General features: G+C 37.1%; 1 pseudogene; it reads right to left on the bottom strand.

The window, feature by feature from the left end:
* Positions 1 to 24,597, bottom strand: part of LOC135229044 (TGF-beta-activated kinase 1 and MAP3K7-binding protein 3-like) — a 69,418-nt pseudogene that overhangs the window by 39,367 nt on the left and 5,454 nt on the right.

Raw genomic sequence — 24,597 nt, forward strand, 5'->3', positions numbered from 1 at the left:
ATAAAGCAGTAAGCAACTACACAGTAAGCAAACATAAAATGAATACAATAACATATAGATGGCTCAGAGATAACAGTCAATATCAAGTCACAAAGAAACAGACCATGATTGCCTCAACAAGCTCTCGAAACTAAGCCAGGGATCTTCTAGATGAAAGTGTATTCCTGGAATTACCAGAGGTAGAATACAAAAGATTAATATACAGAACCCTTCAAGACATCAGGAAGGAAATGAGGCAATATGCAGAACAAGCCAAGGAACACACAGATAAAGCAATTGAAGAAGTTAGAAAGATTATTCAGCAACATAACTAAAAAATTCATAAGCTGGAAAAATCCACAGACAGCAATCAGAAATTCAGAAGATTAACAATAAAAGTACAGAAGTAGACAACTCAATAGTAAGTCAGTGGAGCAGAATTGAGCAAGTAGAAGGCAGAATCTGAACTTGAAGATAACGCATTTGGCACCAATATATTTGAAGAAAAATCAGATAAAAGAATTAAAAAAAAAAATGAAGAAACCTTAAGAATCATGTGGGACTCTATCAAGAAAAATAAGCTACAAGTGATTGGAGAACCAGAACAGGGAGGGGTAACAGAAAATACAGACAGAGTTGTTGGCAGAAAACTTCCCTGAAATCACGAAAGGAGGTATCTATCCAAGATGCTCATCAAACTCCACATAAGGTAGATGTAAAAAGCAAGTCACCAAGACATATTATAATCAAACTTGCCAAAACCAAAGATAAAGAGAGAATTTTAAGAGCAGCTAGGGATAAACAAAAAGTCACCTACAAAGGAGAGTCAATAAAAATAAGCTAAGACTACTCGGCAGAAACCATGAGGCAAGAAGGCAATGGGATGACTTATACAAAAATTGAAGGAAAAATATTGCCAACCAAGAATCATATATCCAGCAAAACTGTGTCTGAGATATGAAGGTGAAATTAGGACATTTCCAGATAAACAGAAGTTTAGGGAATTCATAAAAACCAAGCCAAAACTACAAGGAATATTAAAGGGAGTTCTTTGGCTAGAAAATCAATAATATCAGGTATCAACCCAAGACTAGAACACTGCGGAGAGCAATCAGAAGTCAACCCAGACAGGAAATTAAATAAATAAATAAAGATTTAAAAAAAAAAACGCTCAAAACAGGGTAATAGTGATGTTATTACGTAAAGGAAGACAATATTAAAACAATAAAGAGGGACTAAGAAATGTAGTCATGGATCTCCCATATGGAGAGGAAGATAAGGCGATACAAAGAAATAAAAGTTAGGCTTAAATTTACAAAAATAGATGTAAGTAATAAGGTAACCACAAAAGAGACAAACTATCCTACACATCAAAATAAAATATAAGAAAAAAATAGAGACTCATCAGAAAAAAAATCAACAATAACAAATACCAGGAAAGGACAATATATAAAGACAATATACTCAGCACATAAAATTAAGGAGGAAAAAGAAACTGTCAACACCACACAAAAACAGAAATCAAAATGATAGCACTAAATTCATACCTATCCATAATTATACTGAATGTAAATAGACTAAATGCACCAATAAAGAGACAGAGAGTGGCAGAATGGATTAAAAAACACGATCCGTCTACACGTGGCCTACAAGATACAAACCTCAGACTTAGAGACATAAACAAACTAAAAATCAAAGGATGGAAAAAAATATATCAAGCAAACAACAATCAAAAAAGAGCAGGAGTGGCAATATTAATTTCTGACAAAATAGACTTTAAAGTTAAATCCATCATAAAGGATAAGGAAGGACACTATATAATGATTAAAGGGACAATATACCGAGAAGATATAACCATACTAAATATTTATGCACCCAGTGACAGGGCTCCAAGATACATAAAACAAACTCAGCATTGAAAAGTGAGCTAGACAGCTCCACAATAATAATAGTCAACTTTAACACAGCACTTCCGGTGCAGGACAGGACATCCAGAAAGAAGCTCAATAAAGACGCTGAAGATATAAATGCCACAATAAACCAGCAGAACACTCCACCCAACAGCAACCAAGTATGCTTTCTTTTCTAGTGCACATGGAACACACATATTAGCGAATTTTATGAATTCCGTAAACTTCTGTTTATCTGGAAATGTCCTAATTTTCCAGGGCACATGGGACCACATATTAGGGCATAAAGCAAGCCTTAGCAGAATCCTTAGCAGGAAATATTACAAAGCATCTTCTCTGACCATAAGGTCATAAAAGTGGAAATCAATAACAGAAAAAGGGGGGAAAGGAAATTAAACACTTAAAACTGGATTATAGAAGACATTAAGGATGGGATAAAGAAATTCACAGAATCCAATGAGAATGAAAACAATTCCTATCAGGATCTTTGGGACACAGTGAAAGCGGTGCTCGGAGGTCAATTTATATCAATAAATGCACACATCCAAAAAGAAGAAAGGGCCAAAATCAAAGAATTATCCCTACAACTCGAACAAATAAAAAGAGAGAGAGAAAAAAAAAAGGAACACTCAGGCACCAGAAGAAAATAAGTAATAAAATTAGAGCAAAACTAAATGAAACAGAAAAACAATTGAAAGAATTAACAAGATCAAAAGCTAGTCCTTTGATAAATCAACAAAACTGATAAACCACTGGCCAAACTGACAAAAGAAAAACAGGACAGGAAGCAAATAACCCAAATAAGAGGTGAGATGGGTGATATTACAACAGACCAAACTGAAATTAAAAGAATCATATCAGATTACTGTGAAAAAATTTTATCAAGTTTGAAAATGTAGAAGAAATGGATGAATTCCTGGAAACACACTAGCTACCTAAACTAACACAAACAGAGGTAAACAACTGAATAGACCTGTAACAAAAAAAGAGATTGAAAATGTAATCAAAAAACTCCCAACAACAACAAAAAAGCCCTGGCCTGGACAGCTTCACTGCAGAACTCTACCAAACTTTCAGAGAAGAGTTAACACCACTACTACTGAAGGTATTTCAGGGCATAGAAAGAAATAGAATACTCCCAAACTCATTCTATGAAGCCACCATATCCTTGATATCAAAACTAGGTAAAGACATCCCCCAAAAGAAAATTACAGACCTATATCTCTCATGAGCTTAGTGCAAAAATCCTCAAAAAAAGCTGGTTAATAGAATTCAACAACATATCCAAAAAAAATTTCACCATGACCAAGTGGGATTTATACTAGGTATGCAGGGATGGTTCAGCATTAGAAAAACAATTAATGTAATCCATCACATAAATAGAAGACAAGAATCACATGATTTTATCAATTGATGCAAAAAGGCGTTTGATGAAGTTCAACACCCATTCATCATAAAAACTCTCAGCAAAATATAATAAAGGGCATTTCAACATCATCCTAAATGGAGACAGCCTGCAAGCATTCCCCTCGAGATCAGGAACCAGACAAGGATGCCCTTTATCACCACTCTTACTCAACATTGCGCTGGAGGTCCTAGCCAGAACAATTAGGCTAGATAAAGAATAAAGGCCATCCAGATTGGCAAGGATGCAGTAAAAGTATCTCTATTTGCAGAGACATTATCTTATACACAGAAAACCCTAAGGAATTCTCCAGAAAACTACTGAAACTAATAGAAGAGTTCAGCAGAGTATCAGGATACAAGATAAACATACAAAAATCAGTTGGATTCCTCTACACCAACAAAAAGAATATGGAAGAGGAAATGACCAACTCAATACTATTTACAGTAGCCCCCAAGAAGATAAAATACTTAGGAATAAATCTTACCAGAGATGTGAATGACTTATACAAAGAAAACTACAAAACACTTCTGTAAGAAACCAAAAGAGACCTATACAAGTGGCAAAATATACCTTGCTCATTATAGGAAGACTTAACATTATAAAAATGTCTATTCTTCCAAAAGTGATCTATAGATTTAATGCAATTCTGATCCAAATTCCATGGACATTCTTTAATGAGATGGAAAAACAAATCACCAACTTCACATGGAAGGAAAAGAGGCCCGGATAAGTAAAGTCCTACTGAAAAAGAAAAACAAAGTGAGAGGCTTTACTCTACCTGATTTTAGAACGTATTATACTGCCACAGTAGTGAAAACAGCCTGTTACTGGTACAACAACAGATACATAGACCGATGGAATAGAATTGAGAATCCAGAATAAATCCAACCACATACGAGCAGTTCATATTTGACAAAGGCCCAAAGTCAGTTAAATGGGGAAAAGACAGTCTTTTTAACAAATGGTGCTGGCATAACTGGATATCCATCTGCAAAAAAATGAAACAAGACCCATACCTCATTCCATGCACAAAAACGAACTCAAAATGGATCAAAGACCTAAATATAAAACCTAAAACGATAAAGATCATGGAAGAAAAAGTAGGGACAATGTTAGGAGCCCTAATACATGGCATAAACAGTACATAAAACATTACTGATAATGCACAAACACCAGAAGAGAAACTGGATGACTGGGAGCTCCTAAAAATCAAACACCTATGCTCATCCGAAGACTTCACCAAAAGAGTCAAAAGATTACCTACAGACTGGGAAAAAGTTTTTAGCTATGAAATTTCCGATCAATACCTGATCTCTAAAATCTACATAATACTGCAAAAACTCAACTACAAAAAACCCAATTAAAAAATGGGCAAAAGATATGAACAGACACTTCACTAAAGAAGACATTCAGGTAGTTAACAGATACATGAGGAAATGCTCATGATCTTTAGCCATTAGAGAAATGCAAATCAAAACTAAAATGAGATTTCATCTCACTCCAACCAGGCTGGCATTAATCCAAAAAATACAAAACAGTAGATGTTGGAGAGGCTGTGGAGAGACTGGAACACTTCTACACTGCTGGGAGAATGTAAAATGGTACAACCGCTTTGGAAATCAATTTGGCACTTTCTTAAAAAGCTAGAAAGAGAACTACCATAAGATCCAGCAATCCCACTCCTTGGAATATATCCTAGAGAAATGAGAGCCCTTACAGGAGCAGATACATGCATACCCATGTTCACTGCAGCACTGTTTACAATAGCAAAATGATGGAAGCAACCAAGGTGCCCATCGACGGATGAGTGGATAAATAAATTATGGTATAGTCACACAATGGAATACTGTGCATCAATAAAGAACAGTGATGAATCTGTGAAACGTTTCATAACATGGAGTTATCTGGAAAACATTATGCTGAGTGAAATTAGGCAGTTGCAAAAGGACAAATATTGTATAAGACCGGTATTATAAGAACTCGAGAAATAGTTTAACCAGAGAAGAAAAGATTCTTTAATGGTTACGACAGGGGAGGGAGGGAGGTGCCAGAGGGGTATCCACTAAATAGTAGGTAAGAACATTTTAGGTGAAGAGAAAGACAACACACAATATGGGCGAGGTCTGCAGAACTGGATTAAACCAAAAGCAAAGAAGTTCCCCGAATAAACTGAATGCTTTGAAGGACAGTGTAGCAGGGGCAGGGGTTTTGGAACCATAGTTTCAGGGGACATGTAAGTCAATTGGCATAATAAAACCTGTTAAGAAAACATTCTGCATCCCACTTTGGAGAGTGGCATCTGGGGTCTTAAACACTCGCCAGAAGGCATCTAAGACGCATCAATTGGTCTCAACCCACCTGGATCAAAGAAGGATGAAGAACACCAAGGATACAAGGTAATTATGAGCCCAAGAGAGAGAAAGGGCCACATAAACCAGAGACTACATCAGCCTGACACAAGACGAACTAGATGGTGCCTGGCTACAACCAATGACTGTCCTGACAGAGAGGACAACAGAGAACCCCTGAAGGAGCAGGAGAGCAGTGGGATGCAGACCCCAAATTCTTGAAAAAGACCAGACTTAATGGTCCGACTGAGACTAGAAGGACCCCAGTGGTCATGGCCTCCAGAGCTTCTGTTGGCCCAGAACAGAAACCATTCCCAAAGCCAACTCTTCAGACAGGAACTGGACTGGGCAATGGGTTTCAGAGGGATGTTGGTGAGGAGTGAACTTTTTGGATCAGGTGGACACTTGAGACTATGTTGGCATCTCCTGCCTGGAGGGGAGAAGAGAAGGTAGAAGGGGTTAGAGCTGGTGAAATGGAAACGAAAAGAGAGAATGGAGGGAGGGAGCAGCCTGTCTTATTAGAGAGCGAGCAATTGGGAGAATATAGCTTGGTATATATAAATTTCCGTGTGACAGACTGAGTTGATTTGCAAACTTTCACTTAAAGCACAATAAAAAATTAAAAAAAAAATCAATCAACAGAATACCTGAATGATACAATAAACCAAATACATACATATGTCATTACACCTCATAAGAGTACAATACACATTCTTTTCCAGTGCACATTAATTGTTTTCCAGGAAAGAGTGCCTATTAGGTCCCCAAAAAGCCTCAATAAATTTAAGGAATTTAAAATCATTATTTTCTCCAACCATAAGGTATGAAATTAGAAATTAATGATAATTAAAAAAGAAAAAACCACACAAACATAATTAAAGACACTAATAACCAGTAGGAAAACCTGGTGGTGTAGTCGTTAAGAGTTGGGCTGCTAACCAAGAGGTCAGCAGTTGGAATTCACTGGCAGCTCCTTGGAAACCCTATGGGGCAATTCTACTCTGTCCTATGGCGTCATTGTAAGGTGGAATCAACTTGACGTTAATGAGCTTGGTTTGGTTTTTATTTAAAAAAAAAAAAAAAAATTAAAAGTATTTACAGAAGAATGTAAAGAGAAACACAGCTTATCAAACTCTTATTAGCTGCAGTGAAAGCAGTGTTCAGTGGGAAATTTATTGGTGTAAACACCTATTTTAAAAAAGAAGAAAAACCAAAAATCAGTAGCTGTAAAACTTAAAAAATTAGAAAGGGCAAACAAACCCAAAGCAAAAGAAGGAGGGAGATAACAAAGATTCAGAGCAGAGATAAATGAAATAGAGGATTGAAAAAGAATACAAAAACCAATGAAGTGAAAGTTAGCTTTTTAAAGTAATCAATAAAATAGAAAAGTCTATACCTAAACTGACATAAAAAAGGAAAGATAATGCAAGCATCTAAAATTAAAAATGAAAATGGGGACATTAAAATAACCCTTAATGAATTAAAAATGATCATAAGAGAATACTATAAACAAATATATACCAACATATTAGATAACTTTGATGAAATGGAAAAATTCCTAGTAATAAACATACTTCTACACTAACTCAAAAAGCAACAGAAGACCTCTATAGACCCACAGAAAGTGAAGAGATCAAAGCAGTTATCAAAAACCTCCCAAAAGGACCAGTTGTCTTCACTAGAGAATGCTACCAAAATTTTACAGAAGTGATGCCAGTCTTCTTAAGCTTTACTAGAAAATAGAAGAGGAAGGAATTCTTCCTAACTCATTCTATGAACCCAGTATGAACCTGACACTAAAACCAAAGACACTACAAGAAAACCACAGACCTATCTCTCTTATGAATATACATGCAGAAATCTTCAACAAAGTATCAGCAAACTGAATCTGAAAGCATATTAAAAAGATCATGCGTCATGATCAAGTGGGGATTAAGGACGCAAGGGCAGTTCAGCATTAGAAAATCAATCAATCCAATACACCACATTATTAGAAGAAGGGATAAGAAATATACTGTCATCTTAATTGATGCAGGGAAAGCTTTTGACAAAATTCAACATTCTTTCAAAATAAGAGCTCTCAACAAGATAGGAACACATGGGAAATTCGTAAGTTTGATCAAAGACGAATGAAAAACAGGTAACATCATATTCAGTGGTGAAACTGAGAGCTTTTCTTTCAGATCAGGAACAAAACAAAGATGCCTCTTCTCACCATTGCTCTTCAATGTTATACTGGAAGTTCTGGCCAAAGCAATTGCGCAAGAGAAACAAAAGGCAACCATATTGGGAAGGAATAGGTAAAACTATACCTTTTCACAGATGACATGATCCAATACATGTTGTTGTTTTTAGTTGTCATCAAGTTGATTCTGACTCTTGATGACTCTAAGAATGCACAGTAGAACTGCTCCATCTGGGTTTTTTCCCCCTCCAACAGTTTCTACATGTACAATTTAGTGACATTGACTACATTCTTTGACTTGTGCAACCATTCTCACCCTCCTTTTCTAAGTTGTTCCTTCCTCATTAACATAAATCCACTGCCTCCTAAGGTTCTTATCTAACCTTTTGCGTTGCTATTGTCAATTTGATCCCATACAGACAGTTTTAAAAGAGCATAAAGTTCAAGGTAATATTGTATAAATTCACTTATATAAAAAGATAAGAAAAGACAAATGTGTAGAGACCAATATTTATTAGTAGCTACCAGGGTTGGGACGAAGGATGAAAAAGGAGGTTAATGGTGATGGAAAAATCAACTGATTAAGGGAAGGATTGCACAGATGATTATTGTAATTGGTGTCAGTAAGTTGAACACCTGTAAAAAGCTGAATTGGCAGAAGTTGTGTTACAGACATATTTACAATCACAAAAAAAAGTAGCTGCTGAGACTGCTTATGTACAGCCAAACACCTCATGGGATTTGATTCACTGGCTTGGAGGGTTAGGGTCATGTTTTCATGGGACATCCCAGTTAATTGGCCTAATATCATGTTTAGTGCTTCTATTCTACATCCTAGTTTGTTTTGTAGTGCCCGGGGTCTTAAAAGCTTGCAAGCTGCCGTGCAATGCACAACAATTCGTCTCCATTCACCTGGACCAAGACAGAAAGAGGGAGAAGTCACAACAATATGGAATATGTGATTAATTGCATCCATGAACAACTGCCTCCTTTGCCATCAGGCCAAAGAACTGGATAGTGCCTGGCTACCGTTCCTGAACATTTTGATAAAAGATTTCTTAAAAGAATCCCAATCAAAAGGAGAAAATGCAGGACAGAATTTCAAATTCTCATGGATTCTAGACTTCCTGGAGCCATGGAGCATGTATGAACCCCTGAAACTACTGTCCTTAGATAACCTTAAAATCTTAAACCAAAAATGTCTCCTGAAGTCTTATTAAAACCAAGCAAAAAATTTAGCTTAACTAGTAAAAAATGTCCACATGGTGTTTAAGGCTGTGACCTTCTGAAGCCGACCAACAGACCTGTCTCCTGAGGCATCTCTGGGTGGGTTCAACCACCAAACTTTAGGTTAGTAGTCAAGCATTTAGCTGTTTCAGCCACCAAAGAGCTCCTCTCCTATATAAGAAAACAACAAAAAATTCAGAAGATAGCTATTAGACCTAATAAACAAATTCAGCAAAGTGGCAGAATTGAAGGGTAATGCACAAATATCAGTTAGATTTTTATATATCAACAATTAACAATCTGAAAGGAAAATTAAGGAAAAATTTCCACTTGCCGTACCATCTAAAAGAATAAAACAACTGGAAATAAATTTAACCAAGGAAGTGAAAAAGCTGCTCCACAGAAAACTACAAAATATTTCTAAAAGAAATAAAAGATAGCCTAAAAAAATGGAAGGCTGTCTTAGTTATCTAGTGCTACTATAACAGAAATACTACAAGTAGATGGCTTTAACAAAGAGAAGTTTATTCTCTCACGGTAAAGTACGCTAAAAGTCCAAATTCATGGTGTCAGCTCCAGGGGAAGCCTTGCTCTCTCTGTCGCCTTCTCATCAATCTTCCCCTGGACTAGGAGCTTCTCTGCGCAGGAACTTGGGGTCCAAAGGAAGCGCTCTGCTCCCAGCACTGCTTTCTTGGTCGTAGGAGGTTCCCATCTGTCTCTGCTCACTTCTTTCTTTTATATCTCTAGAGATTGCCTCAAGACACAATCCAATACGGTAGATTGAGTCCTACCTCACTAACACAACTTCTGCCCATTCTCCCTCATTAACATCATAGAAGGAGGATTTATAATATATAGGAAGATCACACAATACTGGGAATCATAGTCCAGCCAAACTGATACACACATTTTTGGGGGGACATAATTCAATCCATGACAAAAGGCATTCCATGCTCATGGACCATGATACTTAAAATTGTCCAGATATCAATATTACCTAAGGAAATTAAAAAATTCCAACAATCCTTATCCATATTCCAAAAACCTTCTTCCCAGAAATTTAAAAGCCCATCCTCAAACTTATATCTAACTGCAAAGGGCTCCAAATAGCCAAAACTATCTTGAAAAAGGACACGGTAGGAGGGCTTACATTTCCTGTCTTCAAAACATACTATAAACCTATAGTAATCAAACAGTTTAGTACTGGTATCATGATAGACATACAGATCAATGGAACAGAATTGAGAGCTCAGACATAAGCAAGCACGTCTGTGGTCAGTTAATCACTGACAATAGTCTTAAATCCAATCAAACGGGAAACATTAGTCTCTTTATTAAATGGTGCTGAGACAATAAATTTCCATATGCAAAAGAATAAAATTAGATAGTTAGATCCTTACCTCATATACAAAAAATAATTTAAAATGCACCAAAGACATAATGTACAATCTAAAACTATAAAACTCTTAGAAGAAAACATAAGGGGAATTGTGGTGAAAAGAGTTCCTTATGTGGTCTTTTCCCTTGGTTCTGTGAAAAACGGAGGAAAAAAAAGCTTGAGATACTTTTACCCTTGGCCCTGAGGAGTTATCGTAGATGTCCTTGTTAAAGTTGCCCCAGTTCTGTGGAGAAACTTGCCACTTTTGCCTAGGCAAGAAGCCAGTCCCTGCCCATTCAGTTATTATGCAAATAGATTGACCCGCCTGCAACAGGATTGGTCAGTTATTATGTAAATAGTGGCCTGAAAATTCACCCAATAGGACTGAACTACTTGCCTATATAAGGAGTCAACTGCACAGAGAGGGTTAGAGGCAAGGAGGAGTGGAAAGGAGAGAAGAGAAGCAAGTGGCAAAAGAGAGAAGGCTGAACATCTTCAACAGAAGTCTTGCCAGTGGAACTAAAAATGTAGTATGGGTCAAGATACCAAAGGCCTGAGAGAGGCCAGTGTCATGCACAGCTGAGAGGGATGTGCATGGCCAAGAGGAGTTGTGCGTTGCCATGAAGGGGCCGAAAAGAGGCTTGTGTGAGGGGGTGTGCATGGCCAAGAAAAAGCTGAGCACTGTCTCAGAGTACAGAAGGGTGGAGTCTCCTTCACTTTAGGGGAGACTTCCAGACCTTGCCAGTGTGTTTCTAGATGCTGATCCTAAGTTTTAGCCTGCTACTTCCAAGTTGATCCTGATCCCAAGTTATAGCCTGTTACTTTTCTAATAAGCCATATAACTGTAAGTATAGTTCATGAGTTCTGTGAGGCATTGCAGCAAATTACTGAACCCAGCAGAGAGAGAGGAAGATTGCTGAGGAAAGAAAATAGTCGATGTCACAGATGTTTGTAGTCGTACAGCAGCTTGGAGAAGTTGGAATGGGGGCATGTTTAAGCTCTGCTTTTTAGGAAACCAGCTTTGTGCTGATTCTTACCGAAGAAGTAATGTTTAGTTGGTGTCAAAAGTGGAATTTGCTGTAACAACCTAGTCTCATTGAAATATGTGGTTTTGGGGAAAAGGAGATAAATGGGAGGAGAATGAGAAACCCTAGGCTTCTTGGTGGGATAAAAAACAGCTATGGTTTGAAATAGCTGTTATGTTGCAATCAATTATCTAAGGCAAAAGCTATTTATGGCAAATAAGAATGGTAGATTCAACTGAGGAATTGGCTCACTTAATACATAAGGAAATACAGAGTAATAAGGAAAGGGTGAGTTATACAATTCTTTGGTTGCAATTATTGGTAATAGCTGTGATGGCAGGGAAAGAAAATGCTGAGGTGAATTGTAGCACCAAACCCAGATCTGGTCTGGTTGGAACTTTGATTGCTAGTCTCAAGGCCAACCTGGAAAAGGAAAACCATAGTAAAATGACAAAAGATCACTCATCCACAAGAAAGTAGTAAAGAAGGGAGACAGATAAAACCAAGAGACAACTGAGACCGGGGGTATAATGTAAAGGAGTTGTTTCAGTTTGTAGATCAGTACTATTAGCTTCCTGAGGAAAAGTTACTAAAATGGATTGTGAGAGTGACTAATTTAGGAGCAGCGTGTTTAGTTTTGATAGTTGCAGAGTGTAAGAGTATGTTTTGGTTGATGCAAGATCCACAACTCAGTATGAAACAGTCTCAAAGATGATACAAGATCCAGTTACACATCAAGTTATCCTGGAGGGGACAGTCAGCCATGAGTACATAAAATCTGTGGTGAAGTTTGTTTACCCTGAGAAAGGTAACGGCCTCTCTTCCTTTATAAATACCAAATGGAACACTCCAAGGAAGCAGCTAATATGCTCCTTATCCCAGGCATGCTGGATTGGCTTTATGGGGGTCAGGATATCCATTTATTGAACTTTCTCCTTACACAGGTTATGGTAAATACAATGATCAAGGGGATCCCTGTGACATGGGCATCCCATGTAACCTTGCCACTGCAAGACAAATAAAAATCTGGGAAGGCTTGTCATATGTGTTTGTGCAGTTTTCCTCCTGGGTCTTACACACACACACACATGCACACACAAATGCAAAAGTGATTCATAAGAGAATGGGGAGAGGCAATGGGGAAATAACTCACACCAGCAGGGTGAAGATTTTAAAATGGTTACTAAAAAGTGGGACAAAAATAGCAGACGTTGATAAAGTTAAGACAAAAGTTCTAAGGTGGCACTACAGGTGGTTGGGTGTACCCATCAAAACTTCTGCTGGTCCCCCAATGTTAAAAGACCTAAACAGGCCCTTTCTATTCACCCTATTCAGGAGGAAATTAATGATGAGAACGCCTACCTGAGATCATCTGAAGCAGACACTCAGGTGGTCAATCAAGATAAGGATTAAGAAGAGGCCAGGGTCTTCTGGTCCAGCCTGTAACATGGGAACCAGGCCACACGCAGATGTGTGAGGGAAATGGTGTGTGGGTGGAGAAAAAACTTCATGGTGCTCCTTGACACGGGAGTCCAATGTACTTTAATGTCAATAAAATCTTGAAGGGGCCTAAGGTTAGACTGGGGGGATATGGGTATGCAGCATTTGATGGGGTTAAGGTGAATGTTTGGATGAGACTTGGAAGACTTAAATACACTCTATATGTATGGTTGCATCTCACTCACCTGAATGTATTTACTTGGATATTATGTCTTATTGGAAGTACTCCACCACTAGATATTGTGAAACTGAAAGTAAGTATGGCTTACCTTAGGCCAGTTTTGACTAGACATGCTAATGGGAACCATTAGAATTGCTTAAACCCACTCAGGCTATTAATTTGAAACAGCATTAAATACCCAGTGGATGAAGGGAGATTATTGCTTTGATTAAGGATATGCTACTGGCTGGAGTACTGGTACTAAGAGATACTCTGTATTACACCCTCTATGGCCCGTGAAAAAGGCAGATGGCTCATGAAGCTGTCAGTAGGCTGCTGAGGCCTAAATCACGTAGTGCTAACAGTGACCTCAGCTGTCCCAGACATGGTATCAATAGTGCATAAAAGACAGCAGGGCTAAAGGAGACAGTGACTCAGTTGCATATGCCTTTTTCTTTATCCGTCTCAAAAAAAAAAAAAACAGCCAGCTACACTTTGCTTTCATGCAGGAAGGATTCCAATTTACTTTAACTGTATTGCCACAGGGTTATTTGAATTCAACGGGTTACTGTCACAGTTTGGTTAGAAGGAACGTGGACTTGGTGCAGATCTTGATACTTTGTATTGATGATATATTAATATCAAACATCAAAGATAAGGCTAGAGTTGATTTAAACAATGGTGGCCCACATGACCAACAGAGGCTGCTCAGAAATTTCAGCAAAAATCTAGAGCCGCGCCCAAACTGTGAAATTCTTGGGAACAACTTGTGCAGAGGCCATCTGTGACATTATGCGGACAATCAAGCTTAAGTTCCTGTCACTACTTAGCCCCAAGACTAAGCATGAGGCCAAACACTTGGTTGGTTTATTCAGGTTTTGAAGAATGCATGTTCCGTATCTGGGACTACTGTTGGGTCCAATCCATAAAACCATTAAAAAATTAAAAAAAAACAAAACTGTTTTTCAATGGGATGAACAAGATTACCTCATTTGTAGAGGACTTTTTATGATACCAGTGGACAAACTGTTAATGATTGATTTGAGCTAAAATTGTAATATTTGTGGTAAAATATACAAGGAGGGAGAAATAACCCTCTGAATGTTATTATGTGAAAAGACCAAGGGCCAAGACTAGCAGGCGGTCTGTAAAGAAGTGAGTTCCTTCATATGGTCTTTTGCCTTGGTTCTGTGAGAAAGGGATAAAAACAAACAAAACAAAAACAGCTTGGGAGATTTTTCCCTGGACCCTGGGCCCTGAGGAGTTGTTATGGTTGCCCTTGTTACAGATGCCTCAAATTTTGGAGAAGCTTATTACTTTTGCTTAGGGAAGCAGCCAGCCCCTGCACACAGAAAACGTCAATTATTATGGAAATAGATACAGCCACTTGCAAAGGAACAGGAAGAGGACTGTTGTTGTTTTTGTGTAGGTGCTGGTGAGTCAGTTCTGACTCCTAGTGACTTTATTACAGGAGATGGAAACACTGCTCAGTCCTGCACCATCCTCACACTCATTACTATGTTTGAGCCCACTGTTGCAGCCACTGTGTCAATCCATCTCATTGAGGGTCTTTTTTTCAGTAGGCCTCTACCAAGCATGATGTCCTTTTCCAGGTAATTTGCTGCAAAGTCTCACAGAACTTATGAACTATACTTACAGTGATATCTCATATCACTCATAGTGATCCTATAGGGCAGAGTAGAACTGCCCCATAGAGTTTCCAAGGAGCACCTGGTAGATGCGAACTGCTGACCTTTTGGTTAGCAGCCATAGCACTTAACCACTATGCTGCTGTGAGTAGGAATTAACTCTATGGCAGCAGGTTTGGTTTTTTTTTTTTTGTTTGTTTGTTTCCAGTAATATGGTTATTAGGGAAGTACCAGTGGGATTGGTCATTTATTATGCAAACAGTGGCTTGAAAATCCTCCCAACAGGACTGAATCACTTACCTATATAATGAGCCAACACCACACACATGTTCAGAGGCACAGAGGAGAAGCAAGACAAGAAGAGAAAAGCAGGGGAGAGTAAGCTGAGCACCTTCAGACAGAAGGATTGCCAGTGGCACTAAAAGTGCTGTAACACAGGTCAAGCTTTGTAACACTGAAGATGGCTAGAGGCCTGAGAGAGAGCCCAAGCTTGTGCAAGAATGGGAGGGGGAGTGAACAGCCAAAAGTAGATGTGCACATTCGAGTGGAAATGGGAATTTGATGGTCAAAGGAGGCCTGTACTGAGGGGCCAAGGGAAGGCCTATTAAGGGAGCCACGAGGATGCTTGTCTTGAAACGGGTGCACACACTCAAGAGTGGATGTACGTGGTTGAGAGAACTGTCCTACACTAAAGGAAGGAGAAATGTGTTCTCACAAGTTTTCTAAACCTTGCCTTGATGCTGAATCTGAGTTGTAGCTTGTTACTTTCAAGTTGATCCTGTTCCTGTTTTTTCTAAGATGATCCTGTTCCCAAGTTATAGCATTTTACTTCCCTAATAAGCCATATTGCTAGAGGAACAGTTCATAAGTTCTGTGAGACACTGAAGAAGAATACCAAACTGAATACAGAGAAAGGGAAACAGGTGAGTGGAGGGAAAGTTACTGATGTCAGAGATGATGGAGTGGTACAACAGCTTGTAGAAGTTGGAAACCTGGGATATGTTTAACCTTACCTCATAGGAGGCAGCTTTGAACTAATTTTTATTAATGAAATAATACTTTCAGAATGCCTCAGAACCTAGCCTTAGCAACAAATTCTTAGGTATGACACTACATAAGCAAAGTAGATGAAATAGATAAGTGGAACACCATAAAAATTAAAAACTTGAGTACATCAGTGGATCTTATTAACTAAGTGAAGACACAACCTACACAGGGAGGTAAAGTTTGGAAACCATTTATCAGATATGTTTTAACATCCTTAATGAATAAAGTACTCTTACAACTTAAAAAGGAAAAGATAACAATCAAAAAATAGGCAAACGACCCGAATAGATACTTCACCAAAGAGGATATACAAACGGCCAACAAAACATGTGAAAGGATGCTCAACTCCATAGCCATCAGAGAAAGGCAAATCAAAACCACAGTGAGATACCACAGAACCCTCACTAGGATGGTTAAGATAAAAAACAAAACAAAAAACAACAAATGTTGGCAAGGATGTGGAGAAACTTAAACTCTCATCCATTGCTGGTGGAAATGCAAAATGGTACAGCCGCTGTGGAAAACTGACAGTTCCTCAAAAAGTTAAACATAGACCAAGCAATTCTACTCTTAGGTATATACCCTAGAGACTTGAAAGCAGCAACGCAACAGATATGTACACCAATATTTACTGCAGCACTATTAACAGCTAAAAGGTGGAAACAAGTCAAATACCCATCAATAGATGAATGGATAAATAAAATGGGGTATATACAAACAATGGACTATTACTTAGCCATAGAAATGAAGTCCTGATTTATGGTAATACATGTATGAATCTTGGAACTATTATGTTGAGTGAAGTAAGTTAATGACAAAAGTAAAATTTTTTATGACCTCACTTACATAAAGTACTCAGAATAGGCAAATTTATAAAAATCAAAGTTTAATTGTGCTTCTCAGGGGTGAAAGGAGTATGAAAAGGGGGAATCATTGTTCAGGAAGCACTGAGTTTCTGTATATGTTGATGAAAATTTTTACAGCAAATATTACTGATGGCCATATGATATGAATGATACAACTGGTGTCAATGACTTGTACATGTGAAAGATGCTGAATTAGCAAATGTGTTATCTTTATTTTTACAGTGAAAAATATATGAAAGATAGCCTTCTAATTTTAACAAGTGTAGGTTAATTCCTATTTATGGAATTTTATACCCTATAAAAATAATTATTGTTCTCTTGTGACCAAAAATCTTATCGAGCAGCAAAACATAAATACATAAAATGTCCATTTTCCTAGTTATAAAATTAACTGTAATATTTTTTTAAAAAGAGAGAAGAAAATATGGATATCATATAAAGATAAAATGATTAATTTATCGAGAAGACACATTAATTATACCTATATAGGCACCTAACACTGGAGCCCCTAACTACATAAAGCAAACACTGAAGAACTGAATGGAGAAATAGACAGGTCTCTGATAATAGCTGGAGATTTCAATATACCACTTTTGATAATGCACAGACCACCTGAAAAGAAAATGAATAAGGAAACAGAGGACTTAAACAACACTATAAAACAAATAAACCTAACAGACATACATAGAACACTCTAACCAATAACCAAACAATGCATATTTGTTTCCAGTTCCCACGGACCATTCTCTAGGATAGATCATATGTAGGTCACAAAAAAAATCTCAGGAAATTTCAAAGATGGAATCATACAAAATTTTTATTCTTGCCACAAAAGAATACAACTAGAAATTAATAGAAAACAGACAAATTCATGGAAATTAACCAACACACGGTTAAACAATATGTCAAGGAAGAAATCAAGACAGAAATAAATATTTGAGGTCAAATGAAGATAAAAATATATCATACCCAAAACTATGAGATACAGCGAAGCCAGTGCTCAGAGGAACATTTATAGTAATAAATGCCTATATTAAAGATAACAAAAGGTCTCAAGTCAACAGTATAAGTGTACAACCAAAGCAGCCAGAAAAGTAGTGAAAATTGAGCCTAACTCTACCAGGAAGAAGGAAATAAAAATGATTAAAGGAGAAATAAATGAAACAAGAGAATAGAAAAATAGTAGAGAGAATTAACAAAACCCAAAGTTGAGCCTTTTAAAAGATCAATGAAATTAACAAATGTATAGTTAGACTGACAAAGAAATAGAGAATATCACAATAATTAAAATAGGAAATGAAAGTAGAGAAATTACAACTGCCCAGAAAGAAAAAGAGATCATAACAGAATACTATGAACAATTGTAATGTCAACTAGATAACTTAGATACAAAGGACAAATTCCTAGAAACACAAATTCTGTGTAAACTGACTCAGGAAGAAATGGAAAATCTGAACATACACGTAACAAATGAAGAGACGATGAGTAATCAAAATCTCCAAACAAGAAAAAAATCCAGGACCAGATGGCTTCATTGGTGAATTCTACCAAATATTTAAAGGATCCTGCTCAACTTTCCCAAAAAGTAGAGGAAGAAACTTTGCCGAACTCATTCTGTGAAGGCAATATTATCATAATACTAAAGCCAGGCAAAGGTACCACAAGAAAACTACAGATCAAGATCCTTTATGTATAAACCCAAAACCAAACCTGTTGCCTTCAAGTAGATTCTAACCCATGGTGACCCCAGGCGTTACAGAGTAGAACGAAGCTCTGTAGGATTTTCTTGACTGTCATCTTCATGGGAGCAGATTACCCAGGACCTTTTTCTGCAGCACTGCTGGCTAAGTTCCAAACGCCAATCTTTCAGTTAAAAGTTGAGTACAGACATTTTGTGACACTTAGGGACTTCCCCCTACAAATAAAGACAAAAAAATCCTCAACAAAATACTGGCACATTTAATCCAGCAGCATATTAAAAGGATAAGACACCATGACCTAATGGGATTTATTCAAGGAATGTGAGGATGTTTCAACACTAGAAAATCAATCAATGTAATACACCACATCAACAGAACAAAGGAAAAGAACCACATAATCATCTCAATTGATATAAAAAAGCATCTAAAAAAATCCAACACGCTTTCTTGATAAAAACTCGCAAGAACAAAAGGGAAGTTCCTCAACATGACTAATGGCATTTAAGAAAAACCAACAGCCAAAATTATACTCAACAGAGAAAGAGAGGTTTCTCCCTGAAATTGGGAACAAGACAAAGATGCCTACTCTCACCACTACTATTAAATACTGTATTGAAAATCCTGACCAGAGCAGTAAAGCAAGAAAAAGAAATATAAGGTATCCAAATCAGAAAAAAATATACAGTCATCTCTTTTAACAGATGACACTATCCTATATTTATTTTCAAGTAGCTCTGTATAGCCAAGGCAATCTTGAAAAGGAACAACAAAACATGTAATACATACTTCACAATTTCAAAAAATATATACCATAAAACTACCATTATAAAAACAGTCTGGTATTAATAGATACTTACATCAATGAAATAGAGTTCAGAATCCAGAAATAAACTCATAGATATACAGTCAATTGATTTTTTAAAAAATATTTTATGGGAAGGATAGCCTTTTTAACAAATGGTGCTGGGGCAACTGGATATCTATATGCAAAAGAATAAAGGTGGATTCATACCTTACACCATACATGAAAATTAACTCAAAGTGGATCAAGGACTTTACAGTAAGAACTAAAACCATAAAACTGCTAAAAGAAAATATAGGGGTACGGTTTTAGTAATTAGTTTTTAACAATGGATTCTCAGACAAATAGCACAAAAAAATACAAAGTAGATACGCTGAACTTCATCAAATTCAAAAACTTTTGCTCCATAAGGGACTGTAATGACAAACTGAAAAGACAACCTATAGAAAGGAAGAAAATTTCTGGAAACCATATATTGGATAAGAGTTTAATATCCACAATTTGTAAAGAATTCTTACAAATTAAGAAGAAAAAGACAATCGACCCATTTAAAAAAAGAAAAGGGCTAAGAATATGAACACATATTTCATCAAAAAAAAAAAAAACTACAAATGGCCAAGAAGCACATGAAAAGATGCTTAACATCATTAGCCATTAAAAAATGCAAATCAAAACCAGAGTGAGACACATCTTCACCCCCATCGAGATGGCTAAGGTAAAACAAACAACAAAAATAAATAAATAAATAAATAAAACAAATATTGGGAATGATATAGAGATTTTGGAACACTTATCCACTACCAGTGAGAAGGCACAATGGCACAACTGTGGAAACAGGCAGTTCCTCAAAAAATTAAACATAGAACTACCATATGACCCAGGAGCTCCACTCTTAGGTTTATATCCAAGAGATCTGAAAACAGCAATGCGTAAAGATGTAAATCAAAGTACACTGCACCAGTATTCACCATTGCCAAAAGGTAGAAAAAACCCAGATGTCCAGCAACAGATGGATCAATTAAAAAAACTAAAAGATGGCTTATACATACAATGGGAATACTACAAGCCATAAAGAGAAACAAAGCCTGGATGCGAGTTACAGCATAGATGAAACCTGAAAACATGATGAGTGAAGTCAATCATAAAAGGACACATATTTTATGATATCATTTATATAAAATATCTAGATACACAAATGTATACAGATCAAAGTTTATTACTAGTGCTTACCAGGTGGAAGGGAGGGGAACAAGGGGAGTGAATATTTAGGAAGCATTAAGTTTCTGTTCATCATGATAAAAATCTGGCAACACCTCTTGGTGATAGTTATATAACATAGCTAAAGTAACTGATGTCACTGTTCGCACAAAAAATGTTTTAAAGAGAGAGAGAGAAGGATTGAAGGCAACAGCCATTCATCCATTGTTTTTAATCACCATTCTAGGGGCAAATCTTAAAAGACAAACAAATGACCTGGGGAGCTAATTTCCTCACATTTTAATCAACATATCCTAACAGATTACTTACCTTTAGAATTGCAGTGTTGCAGGTGACCCTTCTGAGTCATCTCTGCATCAGATCATGCTCCATATGGTTAACTTCAGCATTCAACTGTCCTAGCTCCTCTTTCTCAAGTTTCAATTGCATTGTTAACCTCTCCATCCTTGCTCACTGATGTTAACAGCAAGGTTACAGCATTACAGATAAAGTCATTACAGAAAATAATATTGAACAAGTGACTTTGAAATTTCAGTAAACATCACTAATGTATAAAATACTCATATTTGGTTGACTTTTATTCCTGCTATAATTTAGCTCTTATAATTAAATGACATCATTTATACATCTGCCCTGTTCTGTTGTCTTTAGTTTCCCTAGAATTCTCTTTACACTTGTGTCTATTTTAAACAGGCTCAATTCTAGGCACATTGAATTACAGTAGAAATTATTTTTCTTCTTAAATAGTGAAATAATAAATTCTCAGTTATCCTGAAAGAATCTGAATACACTTTTAAAATATATCTCCTCCTTTATATTTAGTTAGGTCTACTGTTAACTAATCTAACAATGATCTTCGTTATTAATTCCACATCTTAAAATATATAATAGTTATAAATACTATTACTCCCTCAGGTCATCCTCTTTAGAAAAGATACAAAATCTTTCACTTTGATCAATGACTCCCTCTAAGAACTTATCTTCCCCTACCCCTGCAGTCTACTTTTGACAATATACTTTTTACTTGTCTGAATTTTCTTCTCATTTTCATGCTGGTGCTTTCACAATAAAAAGGTAGATGCCTCTGTACATAGGTAATATAGGTACATAGGTAAAAAATATAGATGACTCTGACGAACTAATTGTATTACTAATAGCAATTCTGTTGGCCAACATTTAATAAACACTGAACACTTAATTATAACTAAACTGTTAATATAAATTATTTTATTTTGTATAGGAGGCTGCCACCTCACTATAAAATTTCGTTTAATAGTGAACATTTATGTTGTGTGTAAGCATAGTCATCTGATGCAGAACAAGAATTCCTCTGGGGCTTGTGGCTTTCCTTTCCTCCCACAGGGCCTGGTGTTACTAAAATTGGCAGAATAGATTCTGGTGCTGTAGAGTACTCTTCGTTTCCCTAAATTTAAGAGATTTTCAGTTGTTCCATGTCCTACTGTAATTTTTAAAACTGTAGATGGGTTTGGTATCATTGCAGATGGTGGTAGAGCAGATGAAAGTCCAGGTGGCTGTGTATACATAATGTGCATGGTATTAACATGACATAATGGTTTTGGTTGACTAGACAGCCCTCTTGGACAGCTTGAAAGTGCCATAGTGGTTGTGTACAGTGAGTACTGATCCTGTGGGGTTTGTTGACCCCTGATGGGTGAAGGACTCCTACTATTTGCTGTCCCAGATATTTGAGGGTGGTCAACTGTGATTTCTATCTTCTTCATGGAAACTTTGGGTGAGCTAGATGCCGTGTATGGAAGATAAACTACTGAATGGCTTCTCTGTTTCTGATAGCTAGGAGGCCCTTTTCGATATAAATGGATTAGACTAGCTGAAGGACTAGGTAGCATAAAGATGTGGGAACTCTGGTGATGCAACAGGGAAGGTTACATTTAATGCTGTGCAGAGCTAAAGGGTGAAAAACATTGAGAAGCTATTGAGTGATAAGCTGATTGAGGAATATGCTGTTGTTTGGGAGAATTCTGAGAAGGTTGATAGTTCTACTGATATGCATAAACAGGTAAAGGATGGTAACTAAAACAAGGCTCTGGGCCATGGGGTAAGGGCTGCTGAGGCGTACTTTGAGGTATTTGTCTTCCTCTTGAATGTAGAGATGTCTGTGTAATATAAAAAGAAGCAGGAGACAAACAGGTATTACTTGGAATTTGTGGAAGATTTTGTAAACCTCTTGATAAAATCTGTCTAGGTGGGAGTTTTGGGATACTGTTGCAGTAATTGGATTTGTTCCAGACTGAGCTATTTGCATGCAGGAAGGACATGGTGGCGGTGGAGAATGTCCTTGCATAGCAGATAAATTCATTCCTGTTTGCATAAAATATGGCTGTGGATGAGGAGTAGCAGCACTTCTATACTGTTCATTCATAAAAAATAAACTGCAGTTAGGAGTAATAGTCACAATAGCTGGAGCTGAGTGTGGTTCCTGAACTAAATTTATCAGCTGTTTACCTGCTGTATGTCCTGGATTAACATATTCAGCACTTGAACTATTCAGCAGTGTCTTACCACTATTAAGTTGAGCTCTATCTTCTGGGTAAAACTACTAGGAGAATGGATACCCAAGTTAATATGTAAAAGATGATTTGTATTCATTGCACCGTCACTTGAACTATGGTATTCCCTATATATGTATTTGTCACTCTCCTGGGAAACAGCTTGGCAACAGGCATCAAGATTGCTGTTATTTGGGAAAGAAAAATGGCAAACATACCATTGGCAAAATTCAAGTGTCCTAAGAGTGAAATTTACACTTTGCTTGAGTAATGGAAACTCAATCCTTACAAACACAGTATAGAGTTTGTGTAACAAAAAAAAAAAAAGGTTCAAAGTCACTCATTATAAAAGCTCACATAATCAGTATTTTCACTACTACTACAGAAACGTACAAACATCTGAGTACCTACTAATGAACACTGTGACTCAGCTACAAGTTTTCTGACTAAATGTATATTGTTGCCTTTCAACAAATGAGAATGTTGGACTAATCTTGGATTCAGTATACTGGTTGCATTACATATGTATAAGTAATATTCATCATTAATATATAATAGACATGAAAATTACCACACTTTAAACGTAGAAAAATAGGGATGAATAACAAGGTAACCACAAAGGAGACTAACAATCCTAGTCATCAAAATAAAACACAAGAAAAGCGTAAAGTCACAACAACAACAAAAATCAACAGAAATGGAAACAGGAAAAGACAATATATAAAGAAAAGCTAAGTGGAAAAAAAGAAAATGTGAAACCACTTTTGTGAAACCACAAAAGGAGAAAATAATTAAAATGAAATTTCTAGTCAAAACAGGCAATATCCAAAAGCAACATTCACATGGACTTTTTAATACCTTTCACTCCTAAATGGACTTGTGTGGGCCCCTTTCAATATCTTAGGCCCTCCTTGGCAGTGTAACAGTATATGTGCGTGAGGTCTGACTTGAACTATTTCAGCTGTGTTGTAGACAGGCGGGTTTTTGATGCTTGACACTGCTCTGATTATTAAGCGGGGTCCTCACCTACCCACATCAGGGGACTGAGGACTGGTGGCTCCACCCACACCACCTAGCCACCCCCTACAGGGTCCAAGAATAAATAATGCCAAAAGAACTAGGTGCCTATGGTCCAGCTGCAGAGCTTGCCCACATGTGCACTCTAAGGAACAGGGAGGTGCTTTCCTCACAGACACTTGAGGGATGGTTGTCAACCCCTGCCTTGCTCAAAGCCTGACTGCAGGCTACAGCTAGATACCTGTGCCTACGCCAATTGCCCCTGCTCCTTTAAGACTGTAGGTGAGAGCCTGCACCACACACTTAGTGACTGACTACCTGGACACCTAAGCTGAATCCACATAAGAAAAGTGAATGGACTCCTGGGTCATATACCTGGTGACAACCGTAGCCATCTGGTGATAGCATATTAGAGCTTCAAAGGCACCAACAATCAAACTAGCTCACTCAAGCAGCCTATGTGGGCATATCAAAACAAAATAAAGCAAGAAGCTAGGACACAGTAAGTAAACATAAAATAAATAAATATAATAACTTATTGATGGCCTGGAGACAAGAGTCAGTCTTAAATCACACAAAGAGGCAGACAGTGATTGGTTCAACAAGCTCCCAAAACAAAGAATCAGGGAATCTTCTGAATGAAGAGATAT

This window comes from Loxodonta africana, chromosome Y, assembly GCF_030014295.1.
Source record: "Loxodonta africana isolate mLoxAfr1 chromosome Y, mLoxAfr1.hap2, whole genome shotgun sequence".
Classification (NCBI taxonomy): domain Eukaryota; kingdom Metazoa; phylum Chordata; class Mammalia; order Proboscidea; family Elephantidae; genus Loxodonta; species Loxodonta africana.